At 39.3% G+C, this 12367-nt stretch overlaps 1 protein-coding gene across 3 annotated transcripts in view; it reads right to left on the bottom strand.

Moving 5' to 3' along the window:
• The window catches only part of rasgef1a (RasGEF domain family member 1A), a 455191-nt gene that overhangs the window by 385018 nt on the left and 57806 nt on the right, over positions 1-12367 (bottom strand). Inside the window, exon 2 of one of the 3 annotated variants that reach the window (XM_062975846.1) lies at positions 1818-1853. The exons of the other annotated variants lie outside the window; for them this stretch is intronic. The gene's annotated coding sequence lies outside the window, so the exon portion shown is untranslated. The remainder of the gene's footprint in view (positions 1-1817; positions 1854-12367) is intronic. 3 annotated transcript variants of the gene reach the window in all.

Here is a 12367-nt window from a genome sequence, read left to right as displayed (position 1 = left end):
GCTGAGGCACACAACAACTGTGGAGGGTGAAGATCTTGGATACAGCAGTGGCATTGCTTGGACCCTCCCTGCAACAGAGAGGACCCAGTGGAGCTGTGTTGGCCTCTGTGACCCAGTTAGCAGATCAGGGTGAATAAAGTAAAGGGAGAGGAAGGTCTCCGCTATCCCTGGCTACTTTCCCAGGCCCCTTCCTTCCATGGTCCCCAGCACTTTTGTGTGTGCCTTGGCTGTAGGAGTGGTTAGCAACTGGAGAAAAGTAGCGTGAATGAGCAAGCAGGTATAGAAAGAGGAGTGAGTGAATAGGCAGGGGGAGAAAAAGGCTGGGGACAAGGGAGTCCCCCGGGATTACAGTGAGTAGTTCATGATTCCAGCAAAAGTCAAGGGCTGATTGTACCTTTAGGACTTAAGTCTTCTGGAGGACACTTACTCCAACCAGCTAGAACCTAACTGGTGGCTGTCACCCAGAGGACCACCCCAAGACTGTGGAATGACCTGCCAGAATAGCTCCGACAGCTAAACAAGCTGTTGGACTTTAAAACACTTTAAAAGACCTATCTCTTCCAGCAGACTACCTGATTAACTATCAATCACGAGTTTTGATTTACATTCTATTGCTACTATATGTCAATCCTGTATATGTGTGTTTGGTGCATGTTTAATTTTTTGTGTGTTTTATCTATGTAATTTATTGTCTGTACTTTATGCTCCTTTTGAATTTGAGCCATCAGGAGATACAAGTAATAAATACTATTATTATTATTAATTATTAATTATTATTAAATATGGATTACCTGTATTTAAGCTAGTCTAGTATCTTGACAAAATGAATACTAGCGTGGTTTTTAAGCCAATTACCCAAAATTTTGATTTGGGTAGCTGAGGTTGTAAATATTTTACTTTACTGTAGCTGAGACCATTTTATTACTTTTAACAAGTTTGTTCTCCTTGAAATAGTTAATAGACACACTCTGCATGTTAAAGAGGAATGAGGCCAACCCCTGCATATAACTCAATGGGGTTGTATCTGGCCTCTCATTTTTTATCAAGATACTTTTTAAAAAGATATACAGTAGAGTCTCACTTATCCAACATAAATGGGCCGGCAGAATGTTGGATTAGTGAATATGTTGGATAATAAGGAAGGGATAAGGAAAAGCCTATTAAACATCAAATTAGGTTATGATTTTACAAATTAAGCACCAAAACATCATGTTATACAACAAATTTTTACAGAAAAAGTAGTTCAATACACAGTAATGCTATGTAGTAATTACTGTATTTACAAATTTAGCACCAAAATATCACAATGTATTGAAAACATTGACTACAAAAATGAGTTGGATAATCCAGAACGTTGGATAAGTGAATGTTGGATAAGTGAGACTCTACTGTATTTCTCCACATTTAGGTTCTTAAGTTCTAAGAAAAATATGTACTCCATAATTTAATATCACATTTCTCTTGACTGAATGGGGAACCAGCAGATGCAGCTAAAGATTAGTTTAGGAAACAGTCTACCAAATGTACTAGTTGTGAATCTAGGCCTTTGATAGTTCGAGTATTCATTATGCTCTTAAATGCTAAATACTACCAAGTATGGAACGCATCAAATATAGAATTCTTGTATATTTTCTAAACATGCTAATAAAAACAAGTCATTTTCTATAAGATTTAACAATTTTATAATGAATCTGCACATTCTTCCTATGTAATTGTGGCTTAGTATTCAAACCAAATACTTCTATTGGCTCTCAAGAAATATACTCCCTTCCCACAGATAATTAGCTAATAGCTATCAGTTTATTAAATTTACTAACCTTGTAATACACCACCGTCGTTTTAATTAGCCAGGCCTGCAAAATGCCAATAAACGAGTTTAATGATCATTTGATTTCAATAGCACAATGTTGCTGCTTTAATGAATCTGAAGTTTAAACTCAGTTTTCAGCAGCTTAAAATATCTAATAGCATAAATGTGCCAGCCTTTTAAAATTATGTAAAACTGTCAGTCATCAGATCACTCATTTTGTACTATCCCACCAGATGTGTTTGAGATTATTACCGAATAAATGATTGTTGGATAGCAGAGAATGAGCTTGTTTAATGATACAGACTGAGCACTCAGTTCTCTTTATATGTGTTTGTGTTTTGAAACAGATATAACACTTTCATGAGTCATTTCCTTATACAACTAGACTGGGATTCTGTTGGTTATCCCCAATCACTGAAATGGGAGTCAAGTCAAAAATAAATCTGATTGATTAAATGGCTCTATTCTAGTTGGGACTAATATATATATATATACTAGCTGTGCCCGGCCACGCGTTGCTGTGGCGAAGTCTGGTGGTATGGGAAATAAAGTATTGAGGACTTGGTGGTAGTTAAGGTAAAAGGTAAAGGTTGTCTCCTGACATTAAATCCAGTTGTGTCTGACTCTGGGGGTTGGTGCTTATCTCCATTTCTAAGCCGAAGAGCTGGCGTTGTTCATAGACTCCTCCAAGGTCATGTGGGATGACTGCATGGAGCGGCGTTACCTTCCCGCCGGAGCAGTACCTATTGATGCACTCACATTTGCATGTTTTTGAACTTCTGGGTTGGCAGAAGCTGGGGCTAACAGTGGGGGCTCTCTCCGCTCCCCCAATTCAAACCTGCGGCCTTTCGGTCCAGAAGTTCAGCAGCTCAGCGCTTTAACACGCTGTGCCATGAGGGGATATTATTTCCTAAAGGTTGTGAATATACAATATTTCTGATTAGTTTTTTTTGTCTGTTGGAGGCAAGTATGAATGCTGCAATTAGGAAAAATGATTAGGATGTAATGGCCTTGCAGCTTTAAAGCCTGGCTGTTTCCTCCCTGAGTGAATTTTTTGTTGGGAGGTGTTAGCTGGCCCTGATTGTTTCCTGTCTGGAATTCCCTTGTTTTCAGAGTGGTGGTGTTTGCGATATTTTATGTGCTTCTCCTGTCTGTGGCCCTGAGAAAACAGAGGATTTGCCAGACTTTGATGATGGGAATATTTTGTTGGGAGGTGTTAGTTGGCCCTGATTGTTTCCTGTGTGGAATTCCCCTGTTTATTTACTGTCCTGGTTGTAGAGATTATATTGTTCTGCATTATTCTATCCCAGTAATTATTTCATATTAAAGTAGAATCTCACTTATCCAACATTCGCTTATACAATGTTCTGGATTATTCAACGCAGTCTGCCTTTTCATAATCAATGTTTTTGTAGTCAGTGTTTTAAATTCATTGTGATATTTTAGTGGTAAATTTGTAAATACAGTACAGTAGAGTCTCACTTATCCAACATAAATGGGCCAGCAGAACATTGGATAAGCGAATATGTTGGATAATAAGGAGAGATTAAGGATAAGCCTATTAAACATCAAATTAGGTTATGATTTTACAAATGAAGCACCAAAACATCATGTTAGACAACAAATTTGGCAGAAAAGTAGTTCAATGTAATGCTATGTAGTAATTACTGTATTTATGAATTTAGCACCAAAATATCACGATATATTGAAAACATTGACTACAAAAATGAGTTGGATAATCCAGAATGTTGGATAAGTGAGACTGTACTGTAATTACTACATAGCATTACTGCACATGGAACTACTTTTTCTGTCAAATTTGTTGTATAATATGATGTTTTGGTGCTTAATTTGTATAACGATTACCTAATTTGATATTTAATCGGTTTTTCCTGAATCCCTTCTTATTATCCAACATATTCACTTATCCTGCCAGCCTGTTTATGTTGGATAAGTGAGAGTCTATTGCATATTGATAATCTTATATTATCTGCTTAGAAGTGGATTATATGAGGCCCCTTCTTCACAGCTGTATAAAATGCACACTGAAGTGGATTGTATGGCAGTGTGGAGTCAAGATAATCCAGTGCAAAGCAGATAATATAAGATTTTAAATGGGTAATATAGCTGTGTGGAAAGGCCTTGAGTCTACACTGCCATATAATCCAGTGCAAATTAGATAATCTGTGGAAGAAGCCTAAGTGAGGCCTAAATCTGCCTGTCCCCTGGACTGAACCCTGGCTGTCCCTTGGCTGACAAGCTGGTTGCTAGGAGACCAAGTGGGAAGAGATTAGCCCTCTAAACTGGATAAATTGGATAAAAACAATTATTGCTCTCCCTCTAATTAGGACTTTATTTTTCTTTTCTTTTTGTTTTATCAACCTAGAGGCGTGGATGATCGGTTGTGCTGTCAAATTTCGAGGTTGGGGGGCCTGTACTTTTGTTGTTTTGTCGGTCGCCGTGATGCCATCACAAACACACACACACACACACACACACACACACACACACACACATATGTGTGTGTATATATATATATGTGTGTGTGTGTGTGTGGTGTGTGTGTGTATATATATATATATATATATATATATATATATATATATATAAACGATGTCATGTTCTAGTATCTAGTATCCATACCCAGTCCAGTTTCAAAGGCTGGTTAACCCAGACAAATGTAATAAAGTCAAATAAGAGTTTAGCTTTAATAGGTGTATCATATTGATGATCACAGGAGCCCCCGGTGGCCTAGGGGATAAAAGCCTCGCGACTTGAAAGTTGGGTTGCTGACCTGAAAGCTGCCTGATTCGAATTCCACCCGGGGAGAGCGTGGATGAGCTCCCTCTATCAGCTCCAGCTTCATGCGGGGACATGAGAGAAGCCTCCCACAAGGATGGTAAAACATCAAAACATCTGGGCGTCCCCTGGGCAACGTCCTTGCAGACGGCCAATTCTCTCACTCCAGAAGCAACTCTGGTTGCTCCTGACACACAAAAAAAATTGATGATCATAATTATCAGAAGAAGTCCTATAATCTTTTGCTTAAATTTCACTTACAAATGACTCTTCAGCAAACGCCATTACCCAATCTTTTTTTTACGATTGTAGCAAAAGATTCCACATTTTATAAGTTTTGAACTGAATTAGTTGATTTGCAGAATTGAAAATTTAAACACTTGCCCAATATCCCAATACCCCCATGCATATGGGATATATTGAGCATGGTGATCAGATCATGATATGAATAAACATAACAGTTTAAATAATAAATGTAAGGCCTTCTCACGGACCACCCTGAGAATTTCGGGGGGGGGGGCTGAAGCCCCTCAAACCCCCCCCCCCCCCCAGCTACATGCCTGCTTTTGAATATATCTAGCAATGAATTACAGTCCCCAGTAGCAGATGAAAGGAACAACTTTTGAAGATGACTGTATATGTTTGATTGTTCCCTGGTGTCCTGACGTATTGTTCTTGATCCTTCTTTAAAAATTAACTCTAGTAGTGGACAATGTATGGGTGAAGGGAACTAATATGCAAGAAAAAGGGCTACTAACGACTTCTTCATTATACTTGCAAATTTTCCCGGGCGATGTTTGTGATGTTGTATCCTAGCTGGGCAAGTTCACTTTTTCATAATTTTTATTTTATTTTATTGTACTATACAACATTTGTGTTCTGTCTTCCCAGATCTGTTGGGACTTTCAAACTAGGTAACAGCCAAGTGACATCAATTAAACAAGCAGCACAGAGAATCTGCTTCAGAGGCATGGACTGAGTCTTGGTTTCCCCACTGCTTAGTCGACATATGCTGGGCTAGCTTGCCAGAGTCACAAGTCTTGGTGTTGGCTGAAAGGTGAGAGCCAAAGCATTCTTGTCCTGAATATTTAGCTGGAAGAAGCTGCCACAGAAGTAGAAGAATTGCTTGGACTTGGCATATGTTGTTCGGATGACAATTTGGAGTTGGCTTTCCATACTTGGGATGGTTTCAGTTCCTATTAATTTTGTTGTGCTTTCAAGTTGAATCTGATTTATGGCAACCCTATTGTAGGATTTTCTTGGCAAATTTGATGCCAACCTTTGCCAGCATTTTCCTCTGAGTCTAGAGTGTGTGGCATGCTCAATTTACCTACTGGGAGAGAATTGAAAAACTGGCCTCAAACCACTACACCGCACTAAGCTTGTCCCACCCCCTTCCTGCTGCTGCTAATAAAAGGATTTCTTTTCTTTCAAAGACACTTTTAAAGCTTGTGATAGAAGTACAAACAGATGTAAAATCTACGAATTTACAGAATTATACAATTATAAGAGACCAACAAATGTTGTCCAGTCCAACCTCCAAACATGTAGGAATAGACCATCAAAGTACTCCCAACAGATAATCATCCTGCCTCTGTTTGACCCTCCCCCCCCCACACACACACACCCAAAAGCAGGCTCCACTAAACTCTAAGGCAACATAATCCACTGTCAAACAGGTCTTATCATGTTTCATTGGAATCTCTTCCTGCAGTTTGAATCCATTGCTCCATATTCTAGGATGAATCTACACTATGATGCAGTTTGGCACCATTTTAACTGCAAAGGCTCAATACGGGAGCAATAGTTTGGTGAGGAACTACACTAAAGATGTGTAAAACTACAATTCCGAAAACTCCAAAACTCCATAGCATTGAGCCATAGCAGTTAACGTGGTGTCAAACTATTTATTCAACAGTGTAGATCGACCTCCTGATCACTATTTATTTATTATTTATTTACAGCATTTATATTCCGCCCTTCTCACCCGAAGGGGACTTAGGGCGGATCACATTACACATATAGGCAAACATTCAATGCCTTTTTAAAGACAAACAAACATAGGCTCCAAGCGGGCCTCGAACTCATGACCTCCTGGTCAGAGTGATTCATTGCAGTTAATTGCAGCTGGCTTGCTCTCCCGCCTGCGCCACAGCCCGGGCCCACTACAGCAGCAAATAAGCTTACTCCATTCTCAATATGACATCCTTTCAAATATTTAAACATGGCTAACATATTCGCAACCAGACAGTCTTTGAACATGAATTTTAAATATGTGTCATTTGTTTAATTTCTGTTTTGTGTATTTTAATATGTATTTTATAGAGATACATTTTGGTGTGTAGCTTTTTAGAAGTAAGTTTTAATATGTGCATTTGTGGTGGTTTTGCAGTGTTTATGTGTTTTAATTGTTCTATTACCCACCTTGAGCCATGAGGCAGGCAAGAAATTATTATTATTATTATTATTATTATTATTATTATTATTGACACAACAACATTGGATGACACAGCAAACAAGATAGATATGCTGGATTTCGTATCACAAAATCACAAGTCGAACATCCAAGTGTTTAGGACTGTGTAATATATTTTCGGATGATAAGCGCAGATCCAAGTAAACAGAAGGCCTGATCCTTGCAGTCCAGGAGCAAGCCATCAGAACAAATGCAATTAAGGCCAAGATCGAAAAATCAGCTGATGACCCAAAATGCAGACTGTGCAAGGAAGCTGACGAAACCATTGATCATTGAGCTGCTGTAAGAAAATCGCATAGACTACAAACAGAGGCACAACTACCCTGTTTCCCCAAAAATAAGATATCCCCAGAAAATAAGACCTAGTAGAGGTTTTGCTGAATTGCTAAATATAAGGCCTCCCCTGAAAGTAAGACGTAGCAAAGTTTTTGTTTGGAAGCAAGCCCGCCAAACAGAACACCAAAGCTTGCAGGATCGGTAAATGTACGTACCATAGATGGTTGTACATGGAAATAATGGTAGTAACAAGAAATTCTTGATAAGATTCACAGTTTGTTTAGTTATGCTGGTTTGTGATGACAACTACTGTACAGTATATAAGAAATGTTCATTTTTTGTTCAACAATTAATGTGAATTCTTCTTCATGGAAAAATAAGACATCCCCTGAAAATAAGACCTTGCACATTTTTGGGAGCAAAAATTAATATATGACACTGTCTTATTTTTGGGGAAACTCAAAAGATCTCAGCCGGCATTTGGAAACAATAGACATTGACAAAATTACGATCTGTCAACTGCAAAAGGCCACTCTACTGGGATCTGCGCGAATCATCCAAAAATACATCACACAGTCCTAAATGCTTAGGAAGTGTTCGACTTGTGATTTTATTATATGAAATCCAGCATGTCTATCTTGTTTGCTGTGTCATACAATAAAATAATAACAACAATAATAATAATATTGAAAAAGGCCACCCTACTGGGATCTGCGCGCATCATCCAAAAATACATCACACAGTGCTAGACACTTGGGAAGTGTTCGACTTGTGATTTTGTGATACGAAATCCAGCATATCTATCTTGTTTGCTGTGTCATACAATAAAATAATAATAATAATAATAATCATCATCATCATCATCCCCCCGCAGGTGCCACCTTGACGTGGTGGGGGGGCCTAACTGCTCCAATGATGACTGAGGGCTGTGCTGGCGGTAGTGGTAACTACTGGCAGGTCCAACCAAGCCAGAGAGGCCTCGGCTGAGGAGCAGAACTCAGAGCACCTAACCCATTAGCATTATGGAGAATCAAACCAAAATGAAGTCTATACTGGCTCGGTTGTCGACCAGGATAAAAAGGATTGCAGTGGATGCTGCTGATTCTGGACATCCATCGACAAGTGGGCTACGGAATCAAAATACAAATGAACAGTCACAGAAGCGGCAGAAATATACAATGCCAGAAAACCGCACAGTTATGAAATGCTATTACAACTCTGAACCTCAAAAGCGTGGCTACCAAAAAAGGATGCATCAGCTATGGAAAGAAGGGTACTCTGACTCACAGATAACAGAACCCCGACTGGCTGACCAACGAAGATTCATAATCAGAAACAAAGTGTTCAGTGAAGTTGAACTCGAAGAAATCCAGAAAATCTGCAAAGCAAATTACCATCAGACCACAGCATAGACACCAGCGGAGACTCCAGCAACACTTGGAATGGTGGAACAGATTGAACCAGGAGAAAGTGTGGAGCTTTTGCAAGAATTTGAAGAACCAGCACTTGAGACACCTTTTGAACCACCAGGAACCTTGACAGCAAGACAACAAGAGCTCAAGGATAAGATCATGGCTCATGCTGCAGCAAATGCAATAAGAAAGCGGCTCCCAACTCTAAAAGCAGTGCCCAAGAAACACCTGGTGCCTCTCATTAAAGATGTGAATACAGTACTCTCCACTGTCCAAATAACATCAATTGAACAAACAAACCTGTATGCCTACAGTGCAGCAGTGATAGTAATAGAAGAGCTTGGGCTCCTACAACCAAGGCAGCCCCAAAGAAAATTGACTGGAAAACCAAAGTGGAAGGTCAGGCTAGAGTTGAAAATCAAGAAACTCTGATCAGATGCAAGTGACCTGAAAAATATGAAAGAGAAGAAACTGAAGAATGACAAAATCAAGCAATACCTGATCAGGAAGTACTTGGCTGAACACCAGAAAAATTGAAGAAGCTTTGGAAATCGTGAAAGAACAAATTACAGCAACAGCCAGAAAAATTGAAAGATATGAAGCCAGAATCATCCAGTACAGACAAAATCAACTGTTTCAATCAGACCAAAGACGGTTCTATCAGAGTCTGAACCAAACAACAGACACAGTAACCATAAAGCCAGAGAAAACTGCAACAACGAAGTTCTGGAAAGAGCTTTGGGAAAATAATAAGAACTACAACAAAAACGCTGGGTGGACAAAGGAGTTTGAATGAAAATTCTCACAGAACAAAATGGAACAGATGGAAATAACAACTGAAATTATCAGTAAACGAGTGCAAAAGTCAAGAACTGGACATCGCCTGGTAGTGATCAACTTCATGGATTTTGGCTCAAACATCTGATTAGTTTACATGGAAAAATGGCCCAACAATTCAATGAGATGCTGCAGAAAGGAAGTATCAGTGAATGGCTAACAACTGGAAGAACTTACCTGATACAAAAGGATCTAGCAAAAGGAGCAGCACCAGGAAACTACAAGCCAATAACGTGTCTGCCCACTATGTTTAAACTACTGACTGGCGGCTTAGCTGACAAAATTCAAAACTATCTTGAAGAAAAAAACATCTTGCCAGATGAACAGAAAGGCAACAAATGGAAAAGCAGGGGCACAAAAGACCAGTTATTAATTGACAAAATGATTCTGGAGAACTGTAAAAGCCAAAAAGCTAATCTTCACATGATGTGGATTGACTACAAAAAGGCCTTTGACTCACTCCCACACAGCTGGATCATCAAGTGCCTGGACGCCATTGGGATTAGTAAAAATGTTGGCACCTTTATTGAAAACATGATGGAGCACTGGAAAACTGAACTGTTTGTTGGAAATGAAAGCTTGTCAACATCAGAAGAGGAATTTTCCAGGGAGACTCATTGTCCCCTCTGCTTTTCATTATTGCCATGATCCCTCTGTCAACAATCTTACAAAAAACAAATCTTGGCTATCAAACATCTAAAAAAATCTCACAAAATTTCGCATCTGATGTACATGGATGACCTGAAGCTGTATGGGAAAGCGGAAACTGAAATCCAGTCTCTGACTAACACTGTCCGAATTTTTAGCACTGATATCAGCATGGAGTTTAGTTTGGACAAATGTTTGACAGTGGCATTGAAGAAGGGAAAAATCATTGAAAGTGAGGGCATAAATATGCCTAGTGGCCAAACAATAAAGTGTCACCAACCAGAGGCCTATAAATATCTGGGCATATTACACCTGGACAACATCAAGCATGAACATGTGAAAACTGTGGTCAGCAAAGAATACACACAAAGGGTCAGAAAAATTCTCAAAAACAAGCTCAATGAAGGCAACACCATCAAGGCCATAAACACGTGGGCCATACCTGTCATAAGATATACTGCTGGCATCATAAACTGGACACAGGTGGAACTGGACAACTTGGACAGAAAAACAAGAAAACTCATGACCATTCATCATTCACTGCACCCCCGCAGTGATGTTGACTGGCTATATCTGCCTAGAAGATCAGGGGGTAGAGGACTCTTACAAGTAAAACCAACAGTCAAAGAAGAAGAACATGTCCTGGCAGAATATGTAAAGCAAAGTGAAGAACCTGCTTTGATTGAAGTCAAAAATCAGAAACTTCTCAAAACACAGCAGACAAAGAATCAGTACAAGAAAACCGCACTACAAACTAGAGCTGACAGCTGGCACAACAAAACATTGCATGGAAAGTTCCTTGCATATCTATCTTGTTTGCTGTGTCATAATAAAATAATAATAATAATTTCTCTCACCCTTCTCTTCTCCAAGCTAAAAAAATCCACTCCTCATGGTGACTGGCTACCAGACTTTTTACCATTTTGGTCACCCTTCTCTGGATGTATTCCTGATTGTCAATATCCTTCCTGAATTGTCTTGCCCAGAACTGACCAAAGCATAATAGAGTGGTACTATTACTTTCCTTGATCTAGTTCCCATCTACAGATGTCAAATTAGTTGGTCTGGGGTGAATGGATGATCGGGCTAAGGTTAGAATAGCAATCTAGCAGTTCTGAACTGTTTCCAGAATGACTGGGCCATGTTGATGTTATCTAATTGCTGGGCCATCCAGGCGATCTGCTTGTGGACACCCACCAGCCCCAGAGCTGGCTTGGTGGCTGGACCACATGGACCATGGTGATGTTGATTCAGTGTACCTCACTCAAGATTGGCCTTGCTGTTTGCGATCCAAATAGATGTGTCTCTAGACATTGTACTTCTATTGATGTAGCCTAGAATCACATTGACCTTTTTACCTGCCTCATCCCACTGTTGACCCACGTTCAGTTTGTGATCTACTGAAGATTGATTTCACAGGTACTGTTTTCAAGCCAGGTGTCACTCATCCCACATCTCTGCATTTCAATTTTTCTACCTAAGTACAGCACCTTGCATTTCTCCCTGTTGAAATTTGTTTTGTTAGTTTTGGTCCAGCTCTGTAATCTGTTAAAGCCACTTTGGATTCTGATCCCATCCTCTGGAGTTTTAGCTACCTCTTCTAATTTAGTGTTCAGAATTATTAGCCAGGGCCAAGAAGGGTCAAAGGAGAAGTCAATAACTTCTCCCTACATCAGCACAAAGGTCAGTATTGGAATATTGTCTCCAAGAACAACGTAACGGAATACTTTGCAAAGAAAATCTATTTAAAACAGAAATCCTTTCTAATTATAACAGTTTATTTTAATAATACATGTATCATACGATGGATTTGTAGGCTGTGATGTCTATGTAAAATGACAGAGGAAGGTAACTGGTGTTCTGACTGAACTATTTTGTGTGGAAATTTCCTAATTTCCCCCAAAACAACCTGGCATATTTCAGTATTGCTTTGGCCTTGTGTAGCAAGATAACTTAGCAGCTAAGGAGGAAGAAATGGAAAAAAGCACATCATTTCGGTGAAATGCATACATTCCTTCGAAATCAATGCTTCTTCACAACCTGTGTTAATGAGATTTTTAATTGCTTGTATTTACTAAGGTTGGCAAATTCTGACCTTATGAGCCCAAG

The sequence above is a fragment of the Anolis carolinensis genome, chromosome 3 (assembly GCF_035594765.1).
Source record: "Anolis carolinensis isolate JA03-04 chromosome 3, rAnoCar3.1.pri, whole genome shotgun sequence".
NCBI classification, from domain to species: Eukaryota; Metazoa; Chordata; class Lepidosauria; order Squamata; family Dactyloidae; genus Anolis; species Anolis carolinensis.
This window is presented reverse-complemented; position numbering and strand designations above follow the sequence as displayed.